Below are 12,589 nucleotides of genomic sequence, written 5' to 3'. Positions count from 1 at the left end.
TCCCTATTTTGCAGGTAAGAAACTTCTTGCTTACCCAGGATCTCATATTAAAAAGAGGCAGAGCTGGGATGGGAACAATTTGGCTTTGTAAGGACTGCAATCTTCCTATTAGAACCTCCCTGGCCAAGGGGACTTTCAGTTCTCAGCATATTAATGCATCTGAATGGACTTAAAGAGATTTTTAAAAACCAACTTTATTAATACTATCATTTCCTATGTACATTTGTTCAGAGAAATCTTTTTTTTTCAACTTTTTAAATTCCATAGAAATAATGCCCCATAGAACTTATTTTAGAAAATAATAGAAAAAATAAGTCATTCTCAAGTAGAAGCAATACATGTTAGTAACCAAAATTCATTTCAGTATTCTACTTTAAACTGTTTTTTTAATTTTAATGTTATTATATCAACACAATCATGAATTTTAGAAAGAGACTTTTGATTATATAAATGTCTATATTCTTTTTCATATTATTTCAGTAAAGAAGAGAGGGTTGGGGCACCTGGGTGGCTCAGGTGGTTTAAGGTCTGCCTTTGGCTCATGAAATGATCTTAGAGTCCTGGGATCAAGCCCCACATTGAGCTCCCCACTCAGTGGGGAGCCTGCTTCTCCCTCTCACTCTGCCTCTTCTCTCTGCTTGTTCTCTCTCTTTCTCTCAAATAAATAAAGAAAATCTTTAAAAAATTTAAAAAAGAGTGTTGTTTCACTGTAAAATAGGAAAATCAGAAGAAAAAGAAAGATAAGGTACAAAAAGGAAAAATAAACAAACAAACAAAATAATCCACCAAGCTCTTCTCTAGATCTGAGTCATCAGTTAAGATAAAATATTATAAGAACTTCCATAAGTTCCAAGATTACTCTTGGACTTGCTCTGAATCCTGTGTCATTTTTCTTGGTTTTCTTAACCTTTTACTCTTACCTATTTAAGCATCATTATAAACCTGGAAGTTGATGGCATTGTGAATAATCAGGATTAGTCTTTCCTTGAGACTAAAGAAAAGAAGAGAGGAAACAAGGAAGTGCAGAAAGTTGGTTTTATACAGGCCATGAAATTTGAAATTCCTAAACTTGAGATTTGATCTTACTTTATCCTAGTAACCCCATAAGGTAGATATTATTATTAGGCCCATTTACCGGAGAAAGAAACTGAGGTTGAGAGGGGTAAATGGCTAGGGCTTGGGGGCAGGTGACCATCAATCACATTGGCATCATTATCATAGCAGTATTTTCAACACTTGTGGAACCTTCTATTTTCTAAGTATTTTACAAAGCTTTTTTCTGACATATTAGTTTCAGGTGTACAACATAGTGATTCAACAATTAGATACATTACTCAATGCTCATCACAAGTATAGTTATCATCTGTCACCATGCACAGTTATTACAATATTATTGACTATACTCCATATCCTGTATTTTTCATCCTTGTGACTTACATATTTTATAATCAGAAGCTTGTACCTCTTAGTCCCCTTCATCTATTTTGCCAGTCCCCCTCCCTCTCCCATCTGGCAACCACCTGTTTTTGATACTTGCAAATTTATTTATTTTTTGTTTGTTTTTATTTGTTTTAGATTCTACAGTAAGGTGTAATCGTAGGGATTTTGTCTTTCTCTGTCTAATTTCACTATCATAATACCCTCTAAGACTCCTCAGGTCCACCCATGTTTTGAAATGGACAGATTTTATTCTTTTAATGGCTGAGTAATGTTCCATTATGTGTGTGTGTGTGTGTGTGTGTGTGTGTGTGTGTGTACCACATGTTTTTTTTTTTTTCCACATCTTCTTTATCCATTCATCAGCTGATAGATACTTGGTTTGCTTCTCTATCTTGGATAATTTAAATAATGCTGCAATAAATACAGGGGTGCATATCTTTTCAAATAGGGTTTTAATTTTCTTTGGGTAAATAGCCAGAAGTAGAATTACTACATTGTCTGGTACTTCTATTTTTTTGTTTTGAAAAATGTCTATACTGTTTTTCATAGTGGTTGCATCAACTTATATCCCTACCAACAGTGCACGAGGATTTCCTTTCTCCACGTCCTCCCCAACACTTGTTATTTCTTGTTATTTTGACCCTAGCCATTCTGACTGGTGTGTGATGATGTCTCATTGTACTTTTGATCTGTAGTTGTCTGATTATTAGTGATGTTGAGCATTTTTTCCTTATTAAGCTCTTTACATGCATAACCATGTATAATTTCACATCAACTTTGTGAGGTAGGCCCTATTATAGTCCTTATTGAAAAGGTGAGTAAACTGAGAAATAGAAGGTTAGTAACTAGCTCAAGGTCATATCTAGCAAGGAATAAAATCAGGATTCTAATTCAGACAGGCTGGCACCAGAGTGCAGATTCTCAACCACCCCACTATGTACTGCCAATATGGGATAGAGGTAACAGTCAAGGCAGAGAAAAGGGCATCATCAAAAAGTTTGTAGAATTGTTTGTCCTTAAACTAGCAGAGTGTAATATATTTGTCTCTTTATTTATCTCTCTCCTCCACTATACTATTGGCTTCATCAGAGCTATGTTACAGCTGTGATGGTGTGACTACCTAGTACACCTCTTGATGCACAGAAGATTTTATGAATGATTCTTGAATGTACCAATAAATGATTGAATGAAGAAAGCCATGAGCTGCTGTGTGTGTTAGTTGTTAGTTGTAAAGGACTTTGACTCAATTGTATTAAACTAACCTCTTGGGTTGTACAAGCCCCCAAGGAACTGCCTTCTTCATTCCAACTGCCTCACAGTGCCTTTGTCCCTTATCCAGGTATGTAATTCCTACAACAGTGGAGGGCATTCTTCCAGGGTTTCCCCAGCCTGTCACTTGGAGCAGTTCAATTTCCCACCCACTATAATGCCTCATGATGTATTTTCACATATGTCATCACAGTTGATTCTCATAGCAACTCTGTGCAGTAGACTTGGTATTTTTATTTCTCTCTAGAACTCAGAGAATATCAGTAAGTTGCAGAGCAGCAAATCCAGTTCTCCTGTAACTCTCTAACTTTCCTGAATAAGTATGCAACTACCCTATTTCATATCGTAAGGTGAATTACTATCAGGCATGTCTGCCACAACGATTCATGACGAGACATGTGAAAGCACACACGAAACATTTTCCACAATGTGTGATTTTTTTTAAAAAGGAAGTCTCTTTCTAAAATCAAATGGGCCAATTTCACCAGATTATGGTTTACACTAATCATTAATACACAAATGAATCATACACTTGATTTTGCATCGAAACTATTTTTCTCAAGAAATTGGGCCAAATGATAATACTATATGTGAACAAATATCAAACTAGTATAAGTTCAAGAGACAGCAGAATATAGTGATTAACAGCACAGACTCTGAACTAAGAAGGGCTGGTTTAAATTCTGGTTCAGCCATGTATTAGTCTGCAGTCTTGCTTACTCAACTTCTCTGGACCTTAGTTCCTTATGTGTAAAAAGTTATAGTATTAGTAATATAACACAGAGGTTTGCTGAGAGGATTAAATAAGTAATGTATGCCTGTAATGTCAACCACATAGTAGGCATTATGTGAATTTATCTATCAATATTTTTCCTATATTGTGTATTTACGCAGGCTTTGGGGAAAAAAGTAAGTACTAAATAAAAATATTGAATTTATCTCCTGATCTCCCAGTTTAAAATAAATAAATAAATAAATGTGTGTGTGTGTATACACACACGCGTGTGCACAAAGAAAGTCATAGAGAGGTCTCACTGACAGATTTTACCCTGCTGAAGATGTTAAATGGCCTTATTTGCTTTCTCCTAATCAAGCAGTTCTAATAAGCTTGATCAGCTTTCCCTCCCCCAACCCGCTGCTTTGTAGTAGAAGTTAAAAAAAGAAAAAATCCTTCTCCCTTAACTGCTCTAACATTTAACAGTCACCAAGAGAAACTGTTCCATCATGATGTCTTCCGAGTTAGTGGACTGGAACAAATTCAGCTCGTTTAATCGTATGGCATCAGGCAGTGCTGAAAATGCAATTTGTTGTGAAATTTGTTTTTGCATTTGCTATTAGAAGCCAAGTGTTCAGCTCTTTTGCAGCTCTCCACTGGACCTTATCAGGGAACATACTAGCTGGAGGGCATCAGTGGCACCAATCACTCAGAAGGAAACCCAACAGCTGTGGATTTGACAGCTGGAGTAAGTCTGATGTCCATCAACAAATATTCAGGATACCTTGCACTTCTCCTTAGTTAGTAGGAGGCAGGCAGCACTCTGTTGTGTTAGGAGTGAGAGTTCTTTTATGGTTGCCATTTTGTCTGGGGGATGGTAAACACTGGAACCGGTTTAGATTTGTCTACTGTTCTGCCAGACACTTGCCATCATTCTTTTTATAAAAATACATAAAAAATGAAGTAAGATGAAATTCTAGTCCCTCTGTATTCAAATATACTAACATGTTATGCTGAAAGGCACACTTCCCAGGAAAGTGACTAGGCCTTTAGCAAATAAAAGTGCTAACAAATCTATAACTACTCAAAAAACATTGCTAAATAAGGAATAAGCATTGTTATAGAAAGGGAAAGGAACCTCTTGGAATTTATTGCATTTTTCCTTCTTATACATTGTCATAAGGACCTATGTTCAAGAATGTAAGGGACACTCTGTTGGGTGCTAAATGTGCCTTTTAGCATAACATGTCAGTATATTTGAATACAGAAGGACTAAAATTTATACCTTTGCAACATGTTTTTAATAAATGCAACCAAATCCCCCAAATCATTTGTATCTAATCAATGGTGCTATCTTAAAAAAGAAAAGGAAAATAGCAGCTTTTGGTTTTCCAAGTGTAGTTTTAAATTAAATGATTATAAGTGTAATTAAAGCATAAACCATTTAAGTTAGCACAGAGTACTTTCAAATACTCACCCTGCACAATTAATAGGGCAGCACTGTGTTCTGTGTTAACTTTTGTCCCTATCGCCTCATGAAAACATGTTGTCTCAAATCACTGTTTCTCCCAAGTCCCCCCATGGCCCTGTTTCTTAGTTAATGATACCTGAAGTATTTACTCCTCTTAGTTAATGAGTTCCACTAAAGAGAATTAAAGTCAATCCTCTGTAATAAGATCTCTAACAGAACCTGAAACCATTGCCTATAGTAGTTTATTAAACCATCTTGAGAAGGCAAGGTTTAGAACTTTCACTTAAGAGTCTATCTCAGGACTTTGTGTGCATTGTTGAATCTTCATCTAATACAGAGTAGTGCTACAGTAAGGAAAATTTGAATCAGCATCTCACTCTTAACCGGACCTAAAGAGAGAGGTCACTGTTACAGAAATTAGAGCCTGTAGAATCTTACAGCTCTCTGGCTAATCCCTCATTTCATGGGCAGAAACTCCAAGCCAAAGGAGGTGAAGTGACTTACATAAAGTCACATCATGTAGACAGAAAGCCAGGTCTAATCCCTGCTCCGGTGTTCTTTTCGCCACATCCACTTTCTAAAAGCAAAGTAGAAACTCTCTTTGAATGTAAAGGGTTAAAAGGTTGTGTTACACAAAAGGGACACACCAACTGCTTTCTCAGTAGGATTGACTATATCCAATAATTCATATGCATGTCAGTTTCTTAACTGATAGTTAAATCATGGTCATTAAGTCTGTGAGTGGGGGCTGAGCTATGTTCACAAAATACTTCTATCTTAACATGCCAGGATTTCTTGTTCTCTCTTATATTTTTCTCCCAACTCTCTATTGATTTGCCATGGAAGGTATTTTTTAAATGGAATGCGCAAGCAAGCAGTTAAGTATTTGATTTGCTGCTCAATTGATTTGGCCCAAGTATGTTTGCAGGAATATATACCATCAATAGATTTAAAATCACACATTGTATACAAACAGATTAAACCATGAGGAAGCACATTAGGAAAGTGTAAAGAGTAACTAAAAAAAAAAAAAAAAAGGAAGAACTAGCATGAAATAACTGTTTCAGCATCGAGGATAATCACAAATAAGCCTGGGGGGGTCGGGCAGAGGAAATTTCATACGTGTTAGCAATATTACCATTTTTCCCCTCAGTTTTTGTCAGTACTCTTACAGCAGTTATTAAACTTTTTTTCTGCAAATATGCTAATAGAATATTATAAACAATAAGAACACTGGTAAGAACATGAAAACCACCAAATAGTTATATACACCATTAAAACACAAACACCTTTATCCTTGTCTATGGTGCATATTGCCCTTATTTAACACAGCGAAATAATTATTCTGTTTTTCAGCAGAATCTAATTTTGGTGCTGTTATTTTCATAAAGAACCAAAATGGACTAGTATATTCAAGAAGCAAAAAAAAAAAATTGCTTTTAAAGTGTATGGGTAAAAAAATGTATGGTTCATTAAGCTTGAGAAACCAGCATAAAACACTTAAAAAGAGCGGATATTAGAATTTTATAGAATTGGTTTGAAATCTTGTCTGCAAGACTTAAATAGTTGCATAACCTAGGGTAATTAACTTAGCTTGTCTAGGAACAAGGTTCTTTATTTTAAAAACAAAATAATTATACCTACTTCATAGGGTAGCTGTGAGGATTAAATGAGATAGATAATATATGCAAAATGCAGCAAAGAACCTTTGACAGAGTAAGTACCAAAAAAATATATTATTATTCTACAAAACATACTACATGTTATTACTAAGAATCTAATTATTAAGACTCTCTGGTATATGTAAAAAATTCTGTGGTTTAAAGACCTTATAGTTCAACTTCTTAATATTGCTGATTAGGAAACTCAGTGCCAGAGAATTTAAATGATTTCTTAGTGCCAGTTTCAGAGTAATTTTAGGAATTATTAAATTTAATTTAGTTTTATAATTACATAAATGTTTACATATTTTCAAAGTAAAAATTAAAACAAACTGGTAAATAAAGGGAACAGATTGAATATTTATCCTATTTCCTCTATATGAATTAAAACATAAAAATTAGTCTTAATTTCTATGTCTATCTCCTCTTTACTTTCTTGCCTATCCTACCTTTATCAGAAGCTTTTAAAAAAATGGATTTATGTTTGTCCCCTCAGTTAAAAAAAATGCAAGCAGGTGCCTTAATATAACCTTTCTTTCTTAGATGAATAATAGCATACTGTGTACTTGTCTCTTCCTTGCCTTTTACTCAACAATATACCATAAAGATTGCTCCATAGCAATTCATAGAGATGTCCTTCATCCTTTTCTGTTTCATGGCTTTCTGTTATATGGAGGCACCATAATTTTTATTCGATCAGGCTCCTACTGATGAACATTTGAGTTATTTCAGGTTGTTTTTGCTATTACAAATAGTCTTACAATAAAAAACTTGGTGTATACATTGTTAGGTGTGTTTATGGTAGATTTCTAGAATTGGGATTTCTGAGTCAATTTGGCTAAATGTTGCCAAATCTTCCTCTGTGGTAGTACAACTACAATTTCACATTCCTACCAGCAATGTAACAGAGAGCACGCTTCTCCACAAGGTAAATCTTCACAAAGTTCTACCAACATTATATGCTGTGAAATCTTTGGGTATTTTTGTCAGCCTAATGGCTTTGGTTTACATTTTCCTTATTATGAACAAGTTTGAGTATCTGCCTATGACAAAGAACCATTTGCATTTTTTGAACTATTTAATTCTCTAACCTACTTTTCTATAAGATGGTTGATATATATATTTTTTAATTTTAGGAACTTTTTCGATTTTAGGCAAATACAATCTATTTACTGACTGACACCTCCCAAGTTAATATCCCCAGCCCTGACTTCTACATGGAACTGGACACTTATATATTCAATTAACAACTCTCATTTCTCCACCTGCTTGTCTATTAATTATCTAAAATTTAACAAGCCCAAAATAGGACTCCTGAATTCTCACCTCACAGGAGCTCTTGCCTCTTGTCATCCTCCACTCAGTAATAGCAGCTCCCTCATTCCAAGTTTTTAAAGCCAAAAAGTTAGAGCATCCTTGATCCTCTTTTTTTTTTTTTTTTCATTTAGCTAACTGACTCTGTCAGCAATTTCTATTCATCCTACTTTCAAAATCCAGAATCCTACTACTTCCCTTCAAAACCATTACTTTAACTCTTATGTAATAAGCCACTATCTCTCACCTGGATTATTGCAGTAGCCTCCTACCTGATCACCCTTGCCTCCTTGTCCCCTCACCCCAATTCGCATTCACATTATAGCCACAGTGTTCTTTTAGGGACATGAAATATCATGTTATATCTCTGTTCACTCTAATACCCCCACTCATCATCAAATCCAAAGTCCTTTTTAGGTCCTATAAAGATATATGTCATCTGTTCCCCCCATCCTCCATCACTACTCCTCTGACTTGAGCTCCTACTTCCTTCCCTAGAATGCACTCAACTCCAAAAAACATTGCTCTCCTGTTGTTATTTATCAAACTCATCTCAAGGCTTTAATTTGCCAACCCATATATCTGGGATGCTCTTCTCCCAGATATCGCCATGGCTTACTAGCTCATCTTCTAATTTGTGCTTATAATATACCACATCACTAAGGCCCTCCATGAAACCTGAAATTTTGATAAGCTTACTCTCTTTTTGCATGCCCCTCCCTTAAAGGCCTTTAGGACCAACTGGCATAATGATGTGCTTACTATGTTGATTACTTCTTCCCCAACTATAGAATAGACATTTATCTAGTTTACTGCTGTATCTGCAATCTTCTAGAGCCATGTTTGGCACTAAAGTAGGCACTCTATAGATTTTTTTATACGTGAGTGAATGGATTAATAAAAGAATGGATAAATACAAAGTTATATTTTATTGACTTTGCAATTACATCAGACAGAAGTATCTATGAGTCAGTATAATGATGAAAACTGAAATCCATAAGAAAGGCATAAAAATGTCTACTTACTATTAGGAAATGTTGGTCCATGTCACCTCAGAAAATTTGAAGAAAAATCTCTTGATGCTTTGTTTTATAAGTTTCTGTGGAACAATAATTTATACAGAATCTGAATTTTTGTGACACCTTTATGGACATTATTATTCTTATTATTATTATTTAGAAGTAATTGAGCATGAATCCTGAGTAATGTATTTTCAAGAATTTAGAATTACATACTAATTCCTGCTCATCAAGAACATGAAATGGAAGGGCAAGGGCACCTGGGTGGCTCAGGCAGTTAAGCATCTGACTCTTAATCTCGATTCAGGTCTTGATCTCAAGTCATTAGTTCAAGCCCCACACTGGGTGTGGAGCCTACTTAATAATAGTAATAAAAAAAGGAATATGAAATGGAGGTCAGTGTGAAGTTCAGTGCAAACTAGTAAAGTGCCTGGTTCATATTTACAGTATTATATGATTACATGAAAAGCACTGGTTTGAGTTGTTTGAATTAAATGTTTATATGATGTTCTAACATGAATATAAAATGATTGGAATTCATTTGGAAATGAGAATTCTTCCTACCTGCTGTTTCTTAGTTAAGAGAAGATTCAAATTCAGTTCAAGAAGACACTTTTTTCTTTAATAAGTGATTTATAATTTCACTGGTTTTAATTTACTGTAAGCAAAGCATCAGATTAGTAATGTGTTTAATATGAGTTATTAAGTTCCCATTAGACTAAATTACCACCCCTAGAGATCTGCAAAAATACTCTGAATTAATTTGCATTCTTCAATGGCCACATACTTCACCTTTTGTTAAAAGCCATGGGCACTTTAGGATATATATCCTAATATGGTCCTCCAAAACAGTAAGCCATCTTATGAACTCCAAAATTCTTAGGTCTGTAAATTGTTTTGTATTAATAATATGGTATTAAATTTAGAAATGGTTCTTGAAGATTAATTTTGATGTTTTTGTATATATTAGTCCAGTTTCCAGGTAATTTATGTCCAAATCCATTTTCAATAAGCTACAAAAGAATGTAAACATATAGACTTTGTGTTCTTTCCAATTGCATCCAATGCCATCAATTTAAAACCACCTCCTAAATGATTTAATAATTAGTTCTAAATATCTTCATAAACATACATAATCTAAACATTATATCTGTAAATCTTATCAAAACTGACCCAGAACTATGTATAGTTAACCTACTCTATAGTTGAAAGCAAGGGGCTTATGAGTGTTGCCTATGGAACTTAAGACTACAGTAATGCTTATAAGTAAGAAATAATTTTTAAAGTATCCATGTGAGACTTTGTCAAATATGATGGATTAAACTAGCTGACTTGGTCTTCTTAGAATAGCAGATTTAACATCATCAATAAATGTATTAACTTGATTTTATGGTGATAATTAAGAGTACTTCAAAGAAGGTGAAAAATCTCCAGTAAACTGTTTATAAAGAAACATGTTTGCAGTGAAAAATATGGTCATTGGAAGCATCAGACATATTAACTAATGAAACAAGCCCTGTGCATGTTTACTAACCACATTTTTGCAAAGCAGATTTACTAACTCAATTCCTCAAAGCTAAAGAAGGTATCAGGCTGGATTAGAAATCAGGAGTCCCTACTGAACTCACATGATGAGCTCACATCTGTTCCCTGGTGTATGGCATTAATTTTAGCAGTAATGCAACCAGTTTTAATCTGATTTTACCCAGAAAGGCACTACTGGATCACTCAGGGCAAAATTTCAGTGTTCCCAATTTAATCTGATCCCCAAATCAGAGACATATCGTCCCTGTCTAAATCCACACTGTAAATAATAAGACCTCCGGAAGCAGAGAAAGCCAATGTCTATGGTTTCATTTTCTTCTTCTTCAAATCCTTCTTATATGCTACTGCCAAATTAAACTTTCTAGAGTACTTCTCTAAAACAGTCATTTTTCTGTGCAAAAATTTCAATATATCCGAAGACCTTCTTTATATTAAAACACTTGTTGTTTGTCTGAGTCTGTAAAAATACCTGCTTGGTATATTAGAAACTGAAAAAAAAAATGTAAAGAAGAAAATTTAAACTACCTGTAATCTAATTTGGGTTAAGAGTAATATGGCTGTTACAGAGATGGAGAGAATGGATTAAAAGGAGGAAAATTGGGGACAGAAACAAATAGTTGGAAAGCCATATTGCAGCAGCCTAGGGAAGAGGTAATAAGCCTAGAAAAGATATAATAAGATGTAAGAAGAACCTGAACTGTAACAGTGAGATTGAGGAGGTGGGATTAAAATTATATTTAAGAGATAGAACTAATGACTGATAGAGGGATAGGAAGAAATAATTTCAAGTTTTCTAATTGGAGAAAATTTATAATGATGAGGTGAAAAACAGACGTTGAGATTCCCTTGAGATATATGGAAAAGCATAGCATAAAATGTGTGCATTTTGGTGGATCATGTTTTAGAATGGAATAAATCCAAGTTTTACTAGATCATGATTTGGAGTGCATGATCTAGTTTGAGTTTCAGGTAAAAGGGGAAAAATCTATCTGATTTTTTGGAATCGTTTTGAAGTTTAAACCAGATAAAGTGCCCCAGCAGTAACTAGCACATAGTGTTTGCTCAATAAATCACAGTTATTAGCATGATTATTGTTTCTAGACTGAGATGACAAACACACAATTGAAAATACATGTCTAGCACTTCACAGTTATGAAGACTAAAGATATAAATATCATTGCTGATATGACAGGAGAATAAAAGGTAATCAAGGAATTGGAAGAAACCATATCTGAGGACAGTACCCTGCAGAAACATCAAAATTTAAGGGGTGGACTAAAGATCAGTCAGAAAAGGACTCTTAATTAAATGAAAGTAAGAAAACCAAGCTTCAAAGGCAGGATCGGAGTGGCCAAAAAAGTTGTCCCCACATGTGAAATTGTGTTCTGTGCTAACTGAGCACATCCTCCTCAGGTCAAGATTTGTGCAACAGTCCAGAAGATCACTTGATAGGATCTTATTTTCTCAATAGAAATGCCAATCATGTTGCTAATCCACAACTGGATTAGAAGTCTCAAGGTAACAATTAATGGTATACCATTATGCCCTCCCAATTAAAGAAGATTCTGACAAAAGAGGAAACTATTGAGCAAACTTGCACCTGATATAATATGGCTTTTTAAAAGTCTGGATGTAATAACTTGAGACAGTTTGCTTTGAAGCATTTTGTGTAACTTTCAACTTGATCCAACAATAGTAGAAGACTGAAGAAAAGCTATCAGGGACAGTTTTAACATCTCCTACTGAATATGGAAGATATATAGAGGAAAAGTGAGAATCTTTAAATACCTAGAGATGTTAAAGGGAAGTATATAATTAATTTGTAACCAGCTTTTGACTAGTATGTTGAAAGATAAGAAAACAATAGATTTGACAATAAGACTCATGTTGTAATATAATATAAATTTATAAAGTAAAGAGATTCCATCTACATTAATTAACATTGCTGGAAAACTGTAGAGGATTTTCTAACCCTGGTATCTTCTCAAACATGTTCTCCACATCTGCATGTTCTCCACAACACACTATTCAAGGTCTATCCAACGGCATCTTTTCTATGAAGTCTTTTCTGATCTTCCAATTGAAAATAAGTACCTCTTGCACCATACTTGACCAAAATTTTGCATACACCTCTCTTGGTGTATTCAACATGTTC

At 34.5% G+C, this 12,589-nt stretch overlaps 1 protein-coding gene across 13 annotated transcripts in view; it reads left to right on the top strand.

The window, feature by feature from the left end:
* Positions 1 to 12,589, top strand: part of PTPRD (protein tyrosine phosphatase receptor type D) — a 2,163,408-nt gene that overhangs the window by 1,317,958 nt on the left and 832,861 nt on the right. The gene's annotated exons all lie outside the window — the stretch shown is intronic.

The sequence above is a fragment of the Canis lupus genome, chromosome 11, assembly GCF_011100685.1.
Source record: "Canis lupus familiaris isolate Mischka breed German Shepherd chromosome 11, alternate assembly UU_Cfam_GSD_1.0, whole genome shotgun sequence".
In the NCBI taxonomy this organism is placed as follows: Eukaryota; Metazoa; Chordata; class Mammalia; order Carnivora; family Canidae; genus Canis; species Canis lupus.
The sequence above is the reverse complement of the archived record's forward strand: the minus strand, read 5'-3'. Positions and strand labels throughout refer to the sequence as shown.